The 18,153-nt window shown below is 38.2% G+C and overlaps 1 protein-coding gene across 2 annotated transcripts in view; it reads right to left on the bottom strand.

Annotated features, from left to right (window-relative positions):
• The window catches only part of FAM149A (family with sequence similarity 149 member A), a 46,186-nt gene extending 28,039 nt beyond the window's left edge, over positions 1–18,147 (bottom strand). For both annotated transcript variants that reach the window (XR_004621924.1, XR_004621923.1), the window contains exon 1: positions 17,992–18,147. The gene's annotated coding sequence lies outside the window, so the exon portion shown is untranslated. The remainder of the gene's footprint in view (positions 1–17,991) is intronic.
• Between the last annotated feature and the right edge of the window lie 6 nt (positions 18,148–18,153).

Here is an 18,153-nt window from a genome sequence, read left to right as displayed (position 1 = left end):
ACTCTCCTTAAGCAAGATGGAATTCTGCCAACAGACTGCCTTTGGACTCAAACTGCCACTCTTCCCCAAGTCTCCAGCCTGCCAACCTACCCTGCAGATTGCAGACTTATCAAACCTCCACCACCATGTGAGCCAATTCCTTAAAATAAATCTCTCTCTCTCAAAATACATCTTTTTATATAAATCTATAAATATAGATGCAGGTGTAGACATAAAAATGCATCCTCTTAGTTCTGTTTCTCTGAAGAATCCTGGCGGAATACACCAGTGAAACTGGAATGAAATGTGAATTTGAGTTAATAATAATACATCAATGTTGGTTCATTATTTGTGACAAATGTACCATTATAGTGTAAGATAATAATAAGGGACCAACTTTTCTGTACATTTAAAACTGTTCTAAAATAAAGTCTATTTTAAAAATGCTCGCAAGGGAGAGAGGTTAAGATGGCGGAGGAGTAGGGGACCCCTTTTTCAGCCGGTCCCCTGAGTTGAGCTGGATAGGTACCAGACCAGCAGGAATATCCACGGAATCAGCCTGAGACGCAGGAAGATACATCTGGATCTCTACAAATGAACATCTCCAGCGCTGAGTATCGAGGTACGAAGNTGTTGAATTTATGTGTGTGTGTGTGTGTGTGTGTGTGTGTGTATGGAAGAGAGAGAATCTTAAGCAGACTCCACGCTGGGCTCCATGCTGGGCGGTGTGGAGCTCATTCTCACAACACNAATTCTTCTATACCTTTAAATATATTTTACAAGTTAGTAACCACTTTCCAAGAAGACCAATAAAACCATTGTATATTTTATTATTTTAATACAAAGAGTATAATAATCTTATAATGTCTTAGGTAAACTGTGAAGTCCATAGCTTACAGAAAATTATAGAAAAATGTTGAATTTATGTGTGTGTGTGTGTGTGTGTGTGTGTGTGTATGGAAGAGAGAGAATCTTAAGCAGACTCCACGCTGGGCTCCATGCTGGGCGGTGTGGAGCTCATTCTCACAACACTGAGATCATGACCTGAGCTGAAATCAAGAGTTGGACACTTAACAAACTGAGCCACCCAGGCGCCCCTAGAATTAATATATTATTTAACATAAAAATGAAAAAAATTTACCTAGGTAGTAAAATTTATAAGGACATTATTTTTAAAGAATTATAATAAACTACAATAAGTTATATCTGATATTAAATAACAACAGAAATTTGTTTTATATAAACTTTTTCTAAGAACAGCCTGTGTAAAGCAAAATATAACTACATTATTTGGCTCCTTGGGGATTGAAATGTTTGCGTGCGGGGCGCCTGGGTGGCACAGCGGTTAAGCGTCTGCCTTCGGCTCAGGGCGTGATCCCGGCGTTATGGGATCGAGCCCCACATCAGGCTCCTCCGCTATGAGCCTGCTTCTTCCTCTCCCACTCCCCNAAACCCTTCTAGAGAGACACTAGATGTCCATCTTTCCCATCTGTTAACACTGAAACATGCCCGGTGGATTTTACTACCATGTATGTTTTTTTCCAAGATTCAGGATGTAGTGAGTTTTCTTTCCAGTGCAGATATGGAATCCTGTTTGGATCAAAACTCACTATGGCATGAACACTATCTAGTATGCACAGCTGACAGAAAGTATCAAGATACTAACATCGTCTGTGGATGGAGTGCTGGCACTTTGGTGGCAAACAGGCTCGGGGACCTACACACCTACATCTAACCCTAACAACACCCTGATGGGTGGCTACTTTTAAGCACGGGAAAGAAAACTGTTTCACAATTAATTCTTCGAAGGGGGGATACTTTTAGTACCATTCTGCAGACTGGTAAACTGAGGCACAAGGAAGTCAAAGACACGACAAAGCCAACATTCCAACTTCAGCTACTGAAGACAAAGCTTATTCCTCACTTCAGTCTTTTACGCAGGGCATACACCTCACAAGCCCTCTACCAAAGGTCTGGAGAAGCTCGAGCACACTCACTCTATTTAACAAAGCAGAAAAGTTTTTAAATTTCGAGGAATGTTGTATCTGAAAAGAGTAACAGAAGGAAAAATTATTAGGCTTTAATATGAAGGCTAATAAAAAACTTAGAAAGTCCTAAGTAATCTATGAGGTTAACAGCTTATACATAAATATAGAAAGATACAGAATTTGTATTTTATTCAAAACAAAACACCCAAATTGTTTATTTAGAAATCCAATTATTTCTAAATTAGTGCTGCAATCTATTAAGGACAATAATTTTTAGGTAAGATCGTATGAAATGGCCAATCATATACTGTTTGAACCAGAAAACCAGAAATTTTATGTGTCAACCTAATACATTGGATAAATGGATTCAATAACACTCTGTAATCAATATTTTTTCTTACTTTTAAGCATTAACTTTACCATAGTATTATAGTAGAAAGTGATAGAGGAAACAATCTGAAAAATGTTTTATAAGTATTTTTATAAAAAATTCATCAAGGTTTCAAAGCAAAAACACCTAGGTATATTCTATAAAGAATTTAATTTCCTCCACTACGGCATCAATATAGTCAAATTTTTCAAAAAAGTGTGTTTTAGTGTTTAATTTCACTCATTCTTTTAATTAGTAGAGCAGAAAATGAAGACTTGGTAATAATTCCTAGATCATTATTATAAGTTTCAGTTTATTTGATGTCATTAAAATATTAAAATACAGTTGATCCTCATTATTCATGGATTTCGTATTTGTGAATTCACCTTCTTGCTAAAATTTATTTGTAATTCCAAAATTAATACTCAGGGTGCTTTCATGCTCATTCACAGACATGCATAGAGCAGCAAAAAAACTGAGTTGCCTGGATTGGATGTTTTCAATTTATGTAAAACAGGGCAGCACTTTACCTTCTTGTTTTTGTTCTAATACTATCAAGTATTATTTTTGTAGTCTGTTTAATGCCATGTGATTGTTTTGTGGTGTTTTTTTTTGCATTTTTGTATTTTTATTTAGTGATTTTGCTGTCAAAATTTGTGGGATACAGCAAAAATAGTGCTTAAAGGGAGATTATAGCATTTAATGCATATATTAGAAAAGAAGATTTAAAATCAATCTTCTAAGCTCCCACCTTAGGAAACCAGAAAAGAAAGAGCAAATGGAATCTAAAGTAAGCAGAAGAAAAGAGATAATAAAAATTAGAGCAGAAATAAAAAAAATTGAAAACAGGAAATTTAATGGAGAAAATCAATGAAACCAAAAGATGGTTCGTTGAAAAGCTTAATAAGAATCAATAAGCCTCTAGCTAGAAAAAAGAGAGAGAGAGAGGACACAAATTACTGAAGTCAGAAATGAAAGAGGGACTATCACGACAAATACCATGGGCAGTAAAAGTTTAATAAAGGAATATTCAGTGCTCAAGATAACCAAGATGGAACAGACCAATTCCTTGAAAGACACAATCTGCCAAAACTCACACAAAAACAAATAGACAATCTGAATAGGCCACCTAAATCTATTAAATAAATTAAATCAATAATTAAAAACGTTCTAAAACAGAAAGCACCAGGCTCAAGTACTTTCACTTGTAAATTCTACCAAATATTTAAATATGAAATTATACCGATTCTCTAAATCTCTTTCAGAGGATCAAAGCAGAGGAAATACTTCCCAACTCATTCTACGTGGCCAGCATCACCATAATACCAAAACCGGACAAAGACATTACAAGAAAACTACAGATCAATATCTCCCATGAAGATAAATGCAAAAATCCTCAACAAATTATTAGTAAATTGAATCCAACAATGTGTAAAAAGAATTATACACCATCACCAAGTAGGATTTATCCCAGGTATGCAAGGCTTGTTTAACATACAAAAACCAATTAACGTAATCAATCATTTCAACAGGCTACAGAAAAATCACACGGTTATATCCACAGATGCATAAAATGCACTTGAGAAAATCCAATATCCATTCACGAAAAAAAAAACTCAGTAAAGGGGATAGAAGGGAATTTTTTCAACTTGATAAAGAACATCTACAAAAAGCCTACAGCTAACATCTTACTCAATGATAAGACACTAGAAGCCTTCCCACTAAGGTCAGGAATATGTCAGGATGTCCTCCCGCACCACTCACTTTCCAGCATTGTGTTGGCAGTCCTACCAAATTCAATAAGACACAAAAATGAAAGAAAAGGTATATTGATTTGGAAGAAAACCATCTTTGTTCATGGATTATCTAATTGTCTATGTAGAAAATCCAAAAGAATTGGGAAAAAACAAACAACACAACCTCCTGGAACTAATAAGTGATTATAGCAAAGTTGCAGGATCCAAGATTAATATAAAAAAGTGAATTGCTTTCTTAAATATCAACAATGAACAAGTGAAAATTAAAATTAAAAATACAACACTATTTACATTTGCACAGCCCCCCAAATGAATTATTTAGATATAAATCTAACAAAATATTGATTATGATTGCATTAAATCTGAGATTGTTTTGGGAAGGACTAATACCTTGACAATATTGAGTCCTCCTATCCGTGAACATGCAATATTTCTCTATTTATTTAGTTCTCCCTTGATTTCTTTCATCAGAATTCTGTAGTTTTCCTTATATAGATTTTATACATATTATGTTAGATGTGGAATTTAAAAATGGAATGTAAAATAATAATGTGTCTTACAATCAATAACATCATAAATTCAATGAAGTTCAGTAATTCTTGATTTTGGAATAAGGTTTTTATCAACACTGAAGGCTTAATTTGCTGAAATGGATAATAGGTGTATAAAGATTTGCCCTTTGTTAAAAAGCAGAATGAACTGGAAAATGATACCGTACCAGTGTAATTTGTCAAATAATTAATATTACTAGGTGTCTGCTGTGGAAAGACTAAGTTTATCTGTTTCTAAGTCTTTTTATTTTTAAAGATTTGTTTATTTGAGAGAGTAAGTGGAGGGAAGGGCAAAGGGAGAGAGAGAGAGAACTTCCAGCGGACTCCCTGCTGAGTGCGGAGCCCAACTTAGGGATCAACCTCACCACACTGAGACCACGACCTGAGCTGAAACCAAGAGTCAGACACTTAACCGACTGAGCCACCCAGGTTCCCTGGTGTTTCTAAGTCTTAATCTGAAACTATTTAGGTCTTTGTCTTCCAAGCTTTTACAGAGATGATAAAGCAAAACAGAAGCTAAACTCAACTCATAAATTCGAAAGGGCCTCCTATCCAATGATTAATTACAATTACAGGGCCAGCTGGCCTTACAAAGCTTTCTTGGGGTAAATAAAAACTTTCCAGTTAGTGGTCTCTTTTGATTAACTGAAGTTCTTAATTTTAGCATAGTGTAATTTACCAACCTTTTCTTTCTGGTTAGCATTTTTTTGGTCCAACTTAAGAGATCTTTGCTGACCCAAGACACAAAAGACGTTGTGTTTCCTTTCATACTGAGATGTATAACTCTCTTGAAATTGATTTTTTTGGGTAAAATGTGACATAGGTGATCAAGATTCTTTTACTTCTTTAAGGATGTACAACTGATTTTGCACCATTTATTGAAAAGACCACCTTTTCACCAACATTTGGTGCAACAATCAAACATTCATATACTTAGAAGACTGCACTTGGTATCTTTATTACACTCCACTGACCTATCTGTCTGTCTTTGCATCAATAATATGCTTTGTGTATTAATGTGGCTTTATAATAAATTTGGTGTCCTTTACAGTAATTATATATTATTGTAAATATTATTGTATAGTAATTACTGTTTTTTTCTGTGTATTTTCTATCAATCGCTGAGAAAAGTATGTTAAAATCTTTCATTATGATTTTAGATTTGCTTATTTCTTCTTTTAGTCAATTGTTGCTATAAATACAGGGGTTTTTGTTTTCACAAACTCAAATTTTAGGCTCCTGTTTTTTGGTGTAAAATACACTCTTCACGATCTACAGGGTTATTTCTGAGTTCTAAAAACGATCTCCTCCCCGTATTTGGTAATTCTTGTATTCCCCCATTCAGTCCTGGCTGCCACAATCAGAAAGCATGAGAACACTTTTTTCTTGCACTGGTAGGGAAAACTTAGCTCCAGGTCTGTCAAAAATAGACACATCTTTATATGGTTTTGAAATTATGTTATTAGTGCCTCTAAATTTAGAATTTTCATATTTCTAATAAAGTGGCCGTTTTATATTTATAAAATCGCCTTGTTACCTCCACTAATGCTTCTTGTTTTAAAAATTTACTTGGTCTGATATTATAAAAGCTACACCAGCCTTCTTTTCATTAGAATTTACATGTACAAACATGCCATTCACACATTTATATTCAGTATTTCTGTATTCTGATATGTGAACTCTTTCTTTGGGAAACAATATGGATTTGTTGCTTATAGCTAAATTCAGTGGGTTAAATTTGCTTCCTATGGCAGACTGGGCTGGGTGGCTCTGGCAATCCCAAGACATGCTAATCCAATCAGTAATTAAGAAGATTTAAAACTGGGTTTCAGTCTCTTCGGTGCTGGTCTCTTTCCAGTTTACCCTAACTCCTGAGTGGTTTTCTTTGTTTATTGTCCAGCATTCCTGGTTGCACTCAGGTGGTTGGTCTGACACAGTCTAGTCTGCTATTGCTGAAAGCAGAACTAAGGCAATTTTCGTAGCAAAATATTGTACAATGTGTGATATAAATCACCGTTCATCTCCCAGGAGAGTCTTCAGCAAAATATACATTTTCCCCTAATGCTTTAAATGAGGAAGAATTCATGAATGTTTTATGGTAAAAACAAGGTTGCATCCTGCCTCATGGTCAGCTTGAGGCAAAAACAGAGGTTTCCAACAGGGACCCCCCCATCTGCTGCCCAGTTCTGTGATTTCTGAAGGGCAGAGCTCCCAACATCTCTTTTAAGTGTTCGTATGAGGGCACCGTTTTCAGCAATTTCATAAGCTGTTGCTAAAAACATCCTTTTGTTCCAATCTACCTGTCATAGCAGGAGGGCTTTGGAAGGAAACATCTACTTATTAGCAGTGGTGTACTGGTAAACCAGCTCTCTGAAAACACAGAAGTCCTGATGTGAGGCGTTTGCACGCTTGCTGCGTGTGCCTACTCCCTCCTTGGCCAGCTTCCAGCCACCAGGGCCATGCCACTCAGTGTGGAACAGGAAAGAGATGCGCGCAATTGTCTCCTGCCAGCCACTTCAATCAACTCCAGCGCAACACTGCTTCCTGGGGAGGGAGGGACTCTCAGAGAAGCACACCAACTGCTACTTTTGCCTCTGAAACAACTGCCATCACCACAATATTTGTAACTGACTCACAAGACAGCTTCATCGCCGCAGACGTCCAATCTGCTCTTCAGCCGGCCTCCTCGGTGGTTCCCAAGGGGGAAAATCAGCTCAAAATCACCACAGAATTGCGACCCATTGCTTCTTCGTAAAGAGCAAGCGTAAGTCGGGTTTCCGGGAGTTTGGAGGGCTCAAGTAAGAGCCAAATTTTCTCCTCAAGTCCAAAGTAAAACTCTACCACCAAGACAAGACCAAGGAAGAGAAGCAGAACTGCAGTGGAGTCAGAGGGAGAACAAGGATGGTGGGTGACTGCCACAAAATTCCGTTTTTTAGCCTCAAACTAGGCGGTGTGTATGTGTGAGGCAGCGTGTTAGGATAGGATGTTTGCAGACACCGGAATTCAGCGATTGTCATTCCTATTTCTTTTACATCTGAAATAGGGTTAAACAGTTTTCTTCAATGTCATTTCCATGTGCTCCGTTAAAAGAAATTTCATTGTAAGGAATTGAAGTTAATGAGTAATTTAAAAATTGTCACATTAATGCACCTTTAAAATAAATACCTCATTATTTGATTTTTTAGATACTTAAAATTATATCATTATGTTAGAAATCAACAAGCAAGATCTAAAATGTTAAATGTTATGTGAAAGAAAAAAATTCATTAGATAAACATGAATATAAGTGCCTGGCAAGGATTACAGTGGTCAATATTTAATTATAAGGCTTCTTCTAAACCCTTAGGTGAAACGTCTAATTAAGAAAATGCTAATGTGAAGGTATACCCTTTCCCCTAGCAAGGGCCATATCTAATTGCTGCTTCTCCATTTTTACTAGTAAGACAATGCTTGCTAATTATCTGCCTTACTAGTATGAATAAAATATTTGATTTGCTATTAAATATATATGAAATAATTTATAAGAATAATATATGCAATAAAAGAAGAGAGTTGATAAAACTAATGTTTTATTTTAAAGAAGTCATGGCTTTGGAATAAAAGTCATTTTTTAATCTGCACTTGAACATGGACAAAACTAAGCCTTAAATTTGGTCCCCTTATCAGTTTACTAGAAGTATTATTCTGAGAAAGATACTTTTAGATTACTTATTAACATAATTTTTATTTTTCAGATTTATTTTTGGAAAGGGTAAACTTTCTTAGAGTCAGTTTGTTCCAGAGAAAATATTACCAATTACCATAGAAATAGGTTTTTATCCTCCTTACCATTTTCAACAATTCATTAAAAAAACACTTGGTTATACATATCTGTGCATGGTATAGATTGCCTGCCTGGATTTCGTTGTTACATTTTCCACCCATTAGCCATGTGCAAGTAAATAATTTCTGTTTTCCTTTCTGAGCTTCAATTTCTTCATTTGTAAAATGGAAATAAAGGTCCTACCTTGTATGCTTGTTTCGTGGGTTAATGATAACGCCTATAAAACATGCCTGCAGCATTTGGTAACTAGTAGACATGGAAATACCAGCTGTTGTTTCCAATGCTAAGAATCTTGGCTTTGCAGAATAATACATATTCGAAGAATGCTCACATCAGCCAACATGCTTATAAAGATGTTAAAACTAGTGAGTAAAACATAAGTCTGACTGAGGTAGACTTTTTCTTGAGAATGTATCACCTGCTTCTTTAAAATACATCTTATATATAAAATCAAATTTCCCTAGGATTTATCTTTATGCATTAATTTAGTAATGAAATTACTGGATTTTAAGGGGGAGGGGCTCACTTTCTTCCACGGAGACACTTAATTCAACTAGATTATAAAGAATCTTGGATAGACATGAATGGCTTCTAAGACTTCACAGATGAATGGCAGAAATTTGAATTAAATTCATTTGAAAAGAAGTCCCCATTTTAACCTTCTAGGGATCTAGTGACACTCTCTGAAATTTAATTATTAGCACTAAAACCTAATGTAACCTGTGAGCTTCCAAGTCGGGGTTTGTCTTCATCTTTATTACCGGCATTACAATAATTTAAGAGGACAGTGATCCTACGAAGAATATACATGTATATGACACTTTATTTAGTTCTTTATTTTACGTAGTTTATTTAGCCTTAATAATTTGTTTATTAAACAAAAGTAGGGAAAGGCTTGGCTTGACTGTTTTTCTTGTCATTGACAAAGACCGTTCAACTCTTTTTCCAAATTCACAACTGAATATTTACTCATTTCAAAACTTTATTTAATTTCTATGCTTTATGAAACATGGTGTCTTAATTGACTATTTCTATCTCTCAAAAATAAAACATCATTTAAAATTTTTTTCAATACATCTTTAATGAATAGTATTTATTCATTTATTTAGTAAACAGCACAAAGTATTTTATGAATCATGCCCTATTTAATATGTATATGTAAGATACTTAGTATTCCTAGGACCAAAGAATATTCAGATAGTTTTTCGTAATAAAGCAAAATGTTTGCCTACAGATTGTAAAATTATATCCAAGAACTGTGTGGTTTGGTTGTTGTTGAATTAAATACATATCCTCACTGCTCTGGTGAGGTGAAAAGTGTTCTCGTGTGAAGTATTTTTAAATGTATTTCAACTGATATTTTTTCCCCTAATGTTTTCATGTTCCTTTGTCCTCTTCCACACTGTATCATCCAAAGCTTTTTCTTGCTTATTGCTTCAGAAAATAGAATGCAGCAGGGTTTCCCCCACCCCTTGGGGGGTGTGTGTGTGTGTGTGTGTGTGTGTGTGTGTGTGTGTGTATTAAAGCCGGAACTTACAAGATTGGCATGCACTTTTAGCCTCGTAAAAGATTTAGGGAAAAACACATACATCAGGGAGGTTCTTCCCAACCCTCCGAAGAAAAACAGATTCCCGAGAATGGGAAGATTCTGTGGGTCAGATATTCTGTCTCTGAGAAGGGAATCTTAGGGAGATTAGGAAATGAGGAAGTGGACTTGGGTGGCCACTACGATGTGTAATAGTCCATTAGGGACACTGTACCCCAGAGAATGCACAAAGCCAGGAGGTAGACTGAATCTAGACACTCCTCTGCTTGATTTGCACCATGGTGTAGTAATGGGCCTAGTGGAGGAAGGAATGTCTTTTCTCATTCCCATGAACTGGTGGGTCCCTGAATCAGGCATTCAGCACGAGGGAGTTCCTAGAGGTTTTCTCAAGGATCTTGGGTGAGGGATCAGAGGGCACCCGTGCCCTGATCCTTCAGGAGAGCTCAGGTAAGGATCCCGGAGAAAAGAAAGGGTACGTGGTGGGGACTGGCATCCTCCTGGAAGTCCTATAATGGAGAACACTGGTATGAGAGGAACAGACTGACCCCAGGGGCTCTCATGATCACCACAGAAATAAGGGAGAGCGCCCTGACTTGAAGAGACTACTGGTGGCTACGTGCCTGAGACCTGGGTTATAAAGAAGGATAAAATGAGATTATGGACATTTGAGTGGATTCAGCAAGGACCGAGGTTATCAACAAACAAGTGGGCTCCTTCTCTGCCACTGAACATCCTGGTCCCATGTAAGCACCCCCCCTCCCCCCAAGAAAGCAGCTCAAGCCTAAGACAAAGATGGGAGAGACACCAGACAACCGGGTTCTCGTTTCTACCATTTTGGTAGGATGTGAGCCTCAAACGGAAATTAAATTTAAAATATGGGAAAATAGCCTTAGGGCATAAGATCAGTGCCCTCACTGTGGCATGCTTCTTTCTATGGGCTTCGGAAGAGATTAAGACATTATGATTATCTCTTAATCACAAACCAAGGACTGTTCCCAAAGAGGATAGATGGGCAACAAGAGAAGAAAACATATCATGTTTGCAAATTTCCTGTCAAATTTCCTTTTGTCTGGAAAGTATGTACGTTTGCAAGTTACGCTTTATGAGACAAATTGCCATCAAGGGTTGTGAATGAATTATGAGAGTCATGATGGGCAAAGCCTTTGGCTTACGACTTCAAAAAACAAAAAAAGTAATAGTATGAGAAACCCCCTTGTATTGAGCAGTGGTCTCTTGGCTACAGGTTGTATTCCCAGGGCCCCAGCTCCCAAAGGTATTGTGAATAGAGCATATTTGCAAATCTAGATCATTTGAGCAACTGAAAGAATCTCATCTTTAACCAGGAGATGCTCTGAATGTTGCTTAGCCCTGTATTTTAGGGAGAGTAAAAAGATAGTATAATCATTTGGCTGGTTTTTTTCTCTCTTGGTGTCCTGAAATATTCTGCCCCTTGTGGTCTAACGGTATCTAAGTCAAGTCTGCCTCAGTGCTTCTTTTTTTTTTTTTTAAAGATTTTATTTAGTTATTCGACAGAGATAGAGACAGCCAGCGAGAGAAGGAACACAAGCAGGGGGAGTGGGAGAGGAAGAAGCAGGCTCATAGCGGAGGAGCCTGATGTGGGGCTCGATCCCACAACGCCGGGATCACGCCCTGCCTCAGTGCTTCTTAAACTATTGTGTAGTGTCAGACCATTTAAAAAAATTTTCCAATTCATTGTGGATAAATAATTGTCAAAGTATAATAAAAATAAATTAGCTAGAAAATGAAATGGAAACACAGATGCCCAAAATACAAATACAAATGTTTTGTTATCAGCCGACAGGCATAAAGTTACTCTGTTAATTACTGTAGAAGTTTCTAAATACTTATTCCCACTTTCTGTACTCATCATGGACTAGGAACAGGTAACTGATGGGACACATGTTGGGAAAAGCTAGTCTAGCACAGTGAAGAACACCTCTAATTTTAGAAGATCTTAAAAACCCAGCAACAACAAAAAAAGATTACTATATCTTGCAGAGGATGTAATGCACTGTTATATAATTTGTAATTGCTGTACATATTCACCATCAAGTGTATAAGGAAAGCTGCCATGTTTGTATTTCCAGTCCTTAATCTTTCTCCCAAGTTCCACTAACAAACATCCAGCTCTCTGCCTGACACCGTCTTCAGTTGTTTTCCTAAGATTTCAATTCAATACGCGTCCCAAAGTGAATTCCTCACCTACCCTACAAACCCTCTTCTGTGCTCCTGCTTTATTGACGGCATCCTCCTCGCAGCCACGTGGAAGACCTTCATTCCTCCTTCTTGCTTCCTTCAGCTGTTCCCAGGCATTGCCATTCTTGTGAGGTTTATCATCCCAGTATCTTTATTTTTATCATCTGTGTCCCAGGCCCTGGTACCTCTCAAAGGGGTTTATTGCCAGAGCGTCCTACTACTTTTGGGTTTATACTCTCCTGTGCATTAGCTAAATCCTTCTGAAGCTCAGTCCTATTCACGCCACTTCTCTGTCTAAAAACGTTTAGTGGCCTCTCCAGTGTTTACTAAACAGAGTTTGGTATCCAAGCCTCTCCCTGGTTTTCTCCTGACGCCTTCTCACCAACACTGTGCTCCTGACAAATTGAAGTACTTACGTGACATACAGTTTGTGCCTCCATAATTTGCTCACACAGTTAGTCTCCTGAAATGTCCTTCCAAATCTGAAGTCTCCATGTGCCCCAATTTGGCACATTCTCTAGGACTCAGATTCCTGAGCCCCTCCCTTCCTCTTATCTGTGGACACTTTCCCCTAACCATGTGCTCATGGCAATTTGTCTAAAACCTCTCCTGAATCTTTCATCTTATTTTTCTTATTCTTTGATGATAAGATTCATTTCCAGTTGCTGTTCTGATACTCAGAAAGTCTAGCTCTATGGGTCTACGGGTCTTAAAAGGAACAGATCTATGCTAAGTGAAATAAGTCAAGCAGAGAAAGACAATTATCATACGGTTTCACTCATGTATGGGACGTAAGAAGTAGGAAAACTGGTAGGAGAAGGAAGGGAAGAATGAAGGGGGGGGTAAACAGAAGGGGGAATGAACCATGAGAGACTATGGACTATGAGAAACAAACTGAGGGCTTCAGAGGGGAGGGAGGTGGGGGACTGGGATAGGCTGGTGATGGGTATTAAGAAGGGCACGTGTTGCATGGTGCACTGGGTGTTATACGCAACTAATGAATCATGGAACTTTACATCAAAAACTAGGGATGTACTGTACGGTGACTAACATAATAAAAAAATATTATTTAAAAAAAATAAAAAATAAAAGGAACAGATCTTTTATAAATACACGTTGACAACTATGTTTTGGAAATCATATATTAATCTTTACTGGAGATCACAGCAATAAACTATACTTTATACAAAGAATGCTGATGGTGGGTGATAAAGAAAAAGATAGTGAAAAGGATAATTATGAGCCAATAGTAATAGCTACTCATTGAGTGCTTATGTCACAGCCACCAATGGGAGATGTCTGCATATATTATCACTTTTAATGCTTACAATATCTCTTTGACTTGGTATTATTATTAACACTCATTTTAGGGATGAAAAGATAAATAAGGTGAATGCTTAACTAGTATTCTGTTCTTAATAGCCTCAGAAAAATTATGAAGTCTGATTTGAATTGAAGTCAATCTGACTTCCAATCTATGCTCTAAAAACTATCCTAATTTGAATTAACTAGTACAATTCCAGAACTATCAAGATTTTATATCCCACACTATAGGACTGTAGTTATGGACCTAACACATATCAAGTGCTATACATATTAGCTACTACATGAGGAAAAATGTTCCAAGGTGTTCTTTAAATACATAGCAGGACATATAATTATTAGCTCAAATATAATTTTTGAGATTTTTAAATATAACAAAGTAAAGAAGATGATTTAAAGCATAAAAAACGATTGCAAAAGACAGTAAAAATGAAATTATTTTCTTTGGTTAAAGCGAATGCTAGACAATTAAGTAAATATGTGGACAACCAACTCAAGTTATTAGTATTTTTAATAAAGGTAATGGTCATAAGACTGTAATAGAAAGTAACAGTCATATGACAATTGTCTACAGAGCTCACTATTCATCCCTGAGGAAATGCAAAGTCCCAGCAGAAAACAATGCTAACTTTGGGGAAACTCTAGACAACGAAACAAAAAGAACCAAGATAGCAATTATTCTTAAGGAAGGACATTTAAATTGCCTCTAGATTTTTATGAGATTTACTCATGAAAGTTATATTTATTGTTATATTTTTCATTTTGTATGTAGGGCTTTATTTATTGCATGTGCCGTCTTCAGTGGCACAGGACAAAGAGCTTATAGTCCAAACAGGATGTAATGTGTGAGCATGAATCACAAGGCTAGTGGGTAGGAATGGCCAAGAGCTGTACAAAGGCGGGGCCAGGAACAACGTGTGATGTTACTGATTATTCTGCGGTGTCCATAAAAATTAAAAATTAAAAGTCTGATCCCAGGGTGGCAAATACATTTCTTCTAGGTATTATACCACAACCAGCGGTTGTACCAGTGAAGGTAACCTTTATCTTCTCTCCGTTGTGATGACAGATTAGAGTACTCTAATTTGTTCTCCCAAATAATGGAACTAAGAGATGCCAGGTATTACAGTCAGATGATAACTGCAAATGAATTCTTTTTTTCTGCCACCCTTTTCTTCACCTGGAATGTATCCTTTCAGGAAACACGCTCTCAAATTTCATTTCTGTGCCAAGAAGCAGATGGTAATCATGGCTAACATTTTTAAAGCTTTTCTCCATGTGCTAGACACTTAAGATGTTATTGCAATTAATTTTTGGAACATCCCTATGAGGCAAGTATTATTCTCAGCTGCATTTTATCAAGGAGGAAAACCTACGGTTTGGAACACTGAATAACCTGCCCAGAATTACACAGCTAGCAAATGGTCTGAGATTAGAATCCCACTCTCTGATTCCTGGTTGCACTGGCATCGCTCCAACCCTGGGCTGCTTCGGAAACGGATGAACTGCGAGATAAGCCCCTGCATTTGTGTTATTGCCAGCCTAGTGAACAAGCCCTGCAGGCAGTTACTGCCATAATTCCCACACTAACATGACTCCGACAATGGAACTCAATCACTCAAAAACAAGAACAAAACAAACAATAATTATATGCCAGCAGCTATAACTTATAGAAGACAGAAATCCTTTCTGACCATATGAAGTTCACAATCTACGAACATTCACATACAGCTATTATCCATCTATAGAACTACCTGCCTTTCCTACTGTTAGCAGTTCTCATATTTCCAGAACAGACAGAAGAAGACCTTTCCCAAGGTGGTAACTGTGTAGTTCAGAAGTGCAAAAAGGCAGTGTGGGGTGTGGGCGAGACTGAAAACCAGTGTGAATGAGGTGCAGGTAAAGGAAAGGCAGAAAGGCACGGGGAAGTTAGGGTGAAGACAAAAAGTTTGGGATCACGTATTGGGGAGTACAAGGACGTGAGATGAAGAAGGGAACTCGGTGTCCTCTGCGTCTGGTTCAGATGTGGCAGCCAATGCCCTTGGTGGAATGCAAAGGGCAAGGCCTTCTTCCGTGGCCCATTCATTTATTGAATCCGCGGTTCAGAGATCAAAATTCGTGCTGCTATACAGCATTGTAGTAAAAAAAAAAAGACCCACAATTGAAAGAAAGTTTGCATACTTCCCTACTCCAATAAATTTCACTATTTCTAATTCTAATAGAACAGTCCAGAACCAGAATGTAAAATGCATGGGTTTTCTTCAAAGAAATATAAACTGTGAATGAGGGTTTTGCTTTGTAACTGAATGTAACGGTCTTACCATTAGATTCATGTTTCTCAGGGTTTACTTCCAGTTGTTTCCATGTCTCCACACTCTCTCTACTTACTGCCTTTTTCTTCCTACTCCTGCATTAACCACCTCCACCTCCTCACGTCCCCAGGCTTTAGAAAATACTCTAATACTCTATTTTAATATTAATCAAGCAGGCTCTAATTCGTAGCACTCTCTGCAAACTGGCAGGTGAGGTCGTAGTTATATAATGTAAATCCATCGTTGAATGATGCTTGTTTATTCAATATTATAAATAGCTAACCCAGAAATCCGGGAGGGAAAAAACATACTTCAAGGCGCAAAAGGTCTGTAGTATTGAAGGAAAAATCACATTAATGCTTTTTTCCTTTCTCCTTGTCCCTTTGTAAACTTTATAAATGAAAAAGGACTGAGGCATGAAAGGAAGGGAATATGAGGATTTGTGTATCTACAAGAGAAAGATGGTGCACTCAGAGGGCTGTCTGATGTCCTAGGAAAGTATGAACACGCATAATCAGATTCTTGAATGCGCACATCTGTGCATATTATTTCTCATAGCAATTATCTCAAATTCAGTGCCCATATTTTCAGTAAAATAGGATACGTTTGCTAATGCAGAAGAGTCACTTCTGTATGTAATGTCAAATACAGTGTCATTCAACAAGTGCTTCTTAAAAATTTTTGGACAATAGAAACATGGACCAAGATGCTTGAAGACTGAAAGCAGCACCAGCTCTCTCCCTGGCCACACCGGATGTCTGGGCGCCTGTTTGTATAAAGCGCTAAGCCTAGAGTTTAAGGTCAGTGTATAGAACTGTTTGCTCAAAAAACATTAACTGCGTAAGTGTTAAGGACCAGTAGCCAATAACAGAGGCCTAATTCCTCAGGATAGGTATTCTAGCCACTTATCCAAATGCAATTGATTTTCCTTTGGGAAAAATCAATTGATTAATACATTTCCTACTAAATAAAAAGAAAACCTAATGTTATTTAACTGTTTATTTTTGCACTGAGATGAATGTCACGCAGCATTGTGAAAATGCAGCTATTTAAATTGTAATAGGGTTGGAATCGGTTTTAACGCAAAAGTTCTCCAGTCCATTGGCGGGGAGGGCAGAGGAAGAGGTGGGGAAGAGTTTCTGTGCCAGCAGGCCTGACGATTTTTCCTTCACTAGATTATAACGTAGACATTTCCATCTGTGAATGGGCCCCTCTGGTCTGCTTTTGACCATTTCACTTTATTGGATTCAGAAGGCTGAACATTTTTGTATCCACTTAAGAATAGCCATATGTTCTGCTCATTAAAAAATAAAATTCACCTTAATTCTAAACTGCACATTTTTAGAGGAATGTTTTCATCACTATACCTGATGGTGGAAGGATAGTGTGTGTGTGTGTGTGTGTGCGCGCGCGCGTGTGTGTGTGTGTTGAGGACGGTGTTCCCCAATCCCCAGCGAAATGTTCCCATGAAGTCAGCGTTTCTGCAGAACCCCAGCGCACTATAGCAGTAACTCAGAAGCTCTAGGGTATGTGATCCGAAGTGTCCTGAGCATTACAAATCCCACTAGTGTCAGATGATGTTGTACATATGTAAATTACTTAGATGTCACACAAAGAAAACCCATCCCATTTGGGATAAGAGTTGTGGCTGATCTTTGAAAAGTAGGGAAGCACCGTGTCTCAACATTTCTTAACAATCATAGCCGCCAACATGCGTACTCGGTTGGGGGGCACATCTACCTGTCATATTCTGCAAGAGAGAAAGGGACTGAGGCCTCCTTTCAAAGTCCCTAAGGTAACCAGTGTATCAAACGATCTAAATGAACGCTTCGCCTAGAAGAGAAACAGCATTCTGCCCTTTCCTTCAAGCTGCTTGGTCTCCCCTCCCCCCTGCTGTAAACAGCAGAGGATCTTCTGACAAAGTGAGCAAAAGCACGTCGCAGCGTGTGTTTGAACAGAAGCTAGCCAAGCAGGGAGGACTCAGGCAGGGCGCAAGCGGCGGCCCAGGGGAGTTAGTGAAAGTCACTGCGGACAGTGCAGTCCTCGAACCCGCGCCTGGAAGGTGAGTGTGGCAGGAGGAGGGAGGCGTCCTACCCAAGACAGACAGGCCCCCGCGGCTACTCACGCTTCCCCGCCGTCCTCCGAGTCGCTGTCCGAGGCGCACTCCTCGCCGATGTCCGGCAGGGCCAAGAACAGAGTCTTGGGGCCAGGCCCCGGGGGCATCCGAGCGCCGGGCTCTCGCTCTCCGGGCCCAGACTGGCGGGCGCCCCGCGGGCTCGCTACTAGA

Source organism: Ailuropoda melanoleuca, chromosome 18 (genome assembly GCF_002007445.2).
Source record: "Ailuropoda melanoleuca isolate Jingjing chromosome 18, ASM200744v2, whole genome shotgun sequence".
NCBI classification, from domain to species: domain Eukaryota; kingdom Metazoa; phylum Chordata; class Mammalia; order Carnivora; family Ursidae; genus Ailuropoda; species Ailuropoda melanoleuca.
The sequence above is the reverse complement of the archived record's forward strand: the minus strand, read 5'-3'. Positions and strand labels throughout refer to the sequence as shown.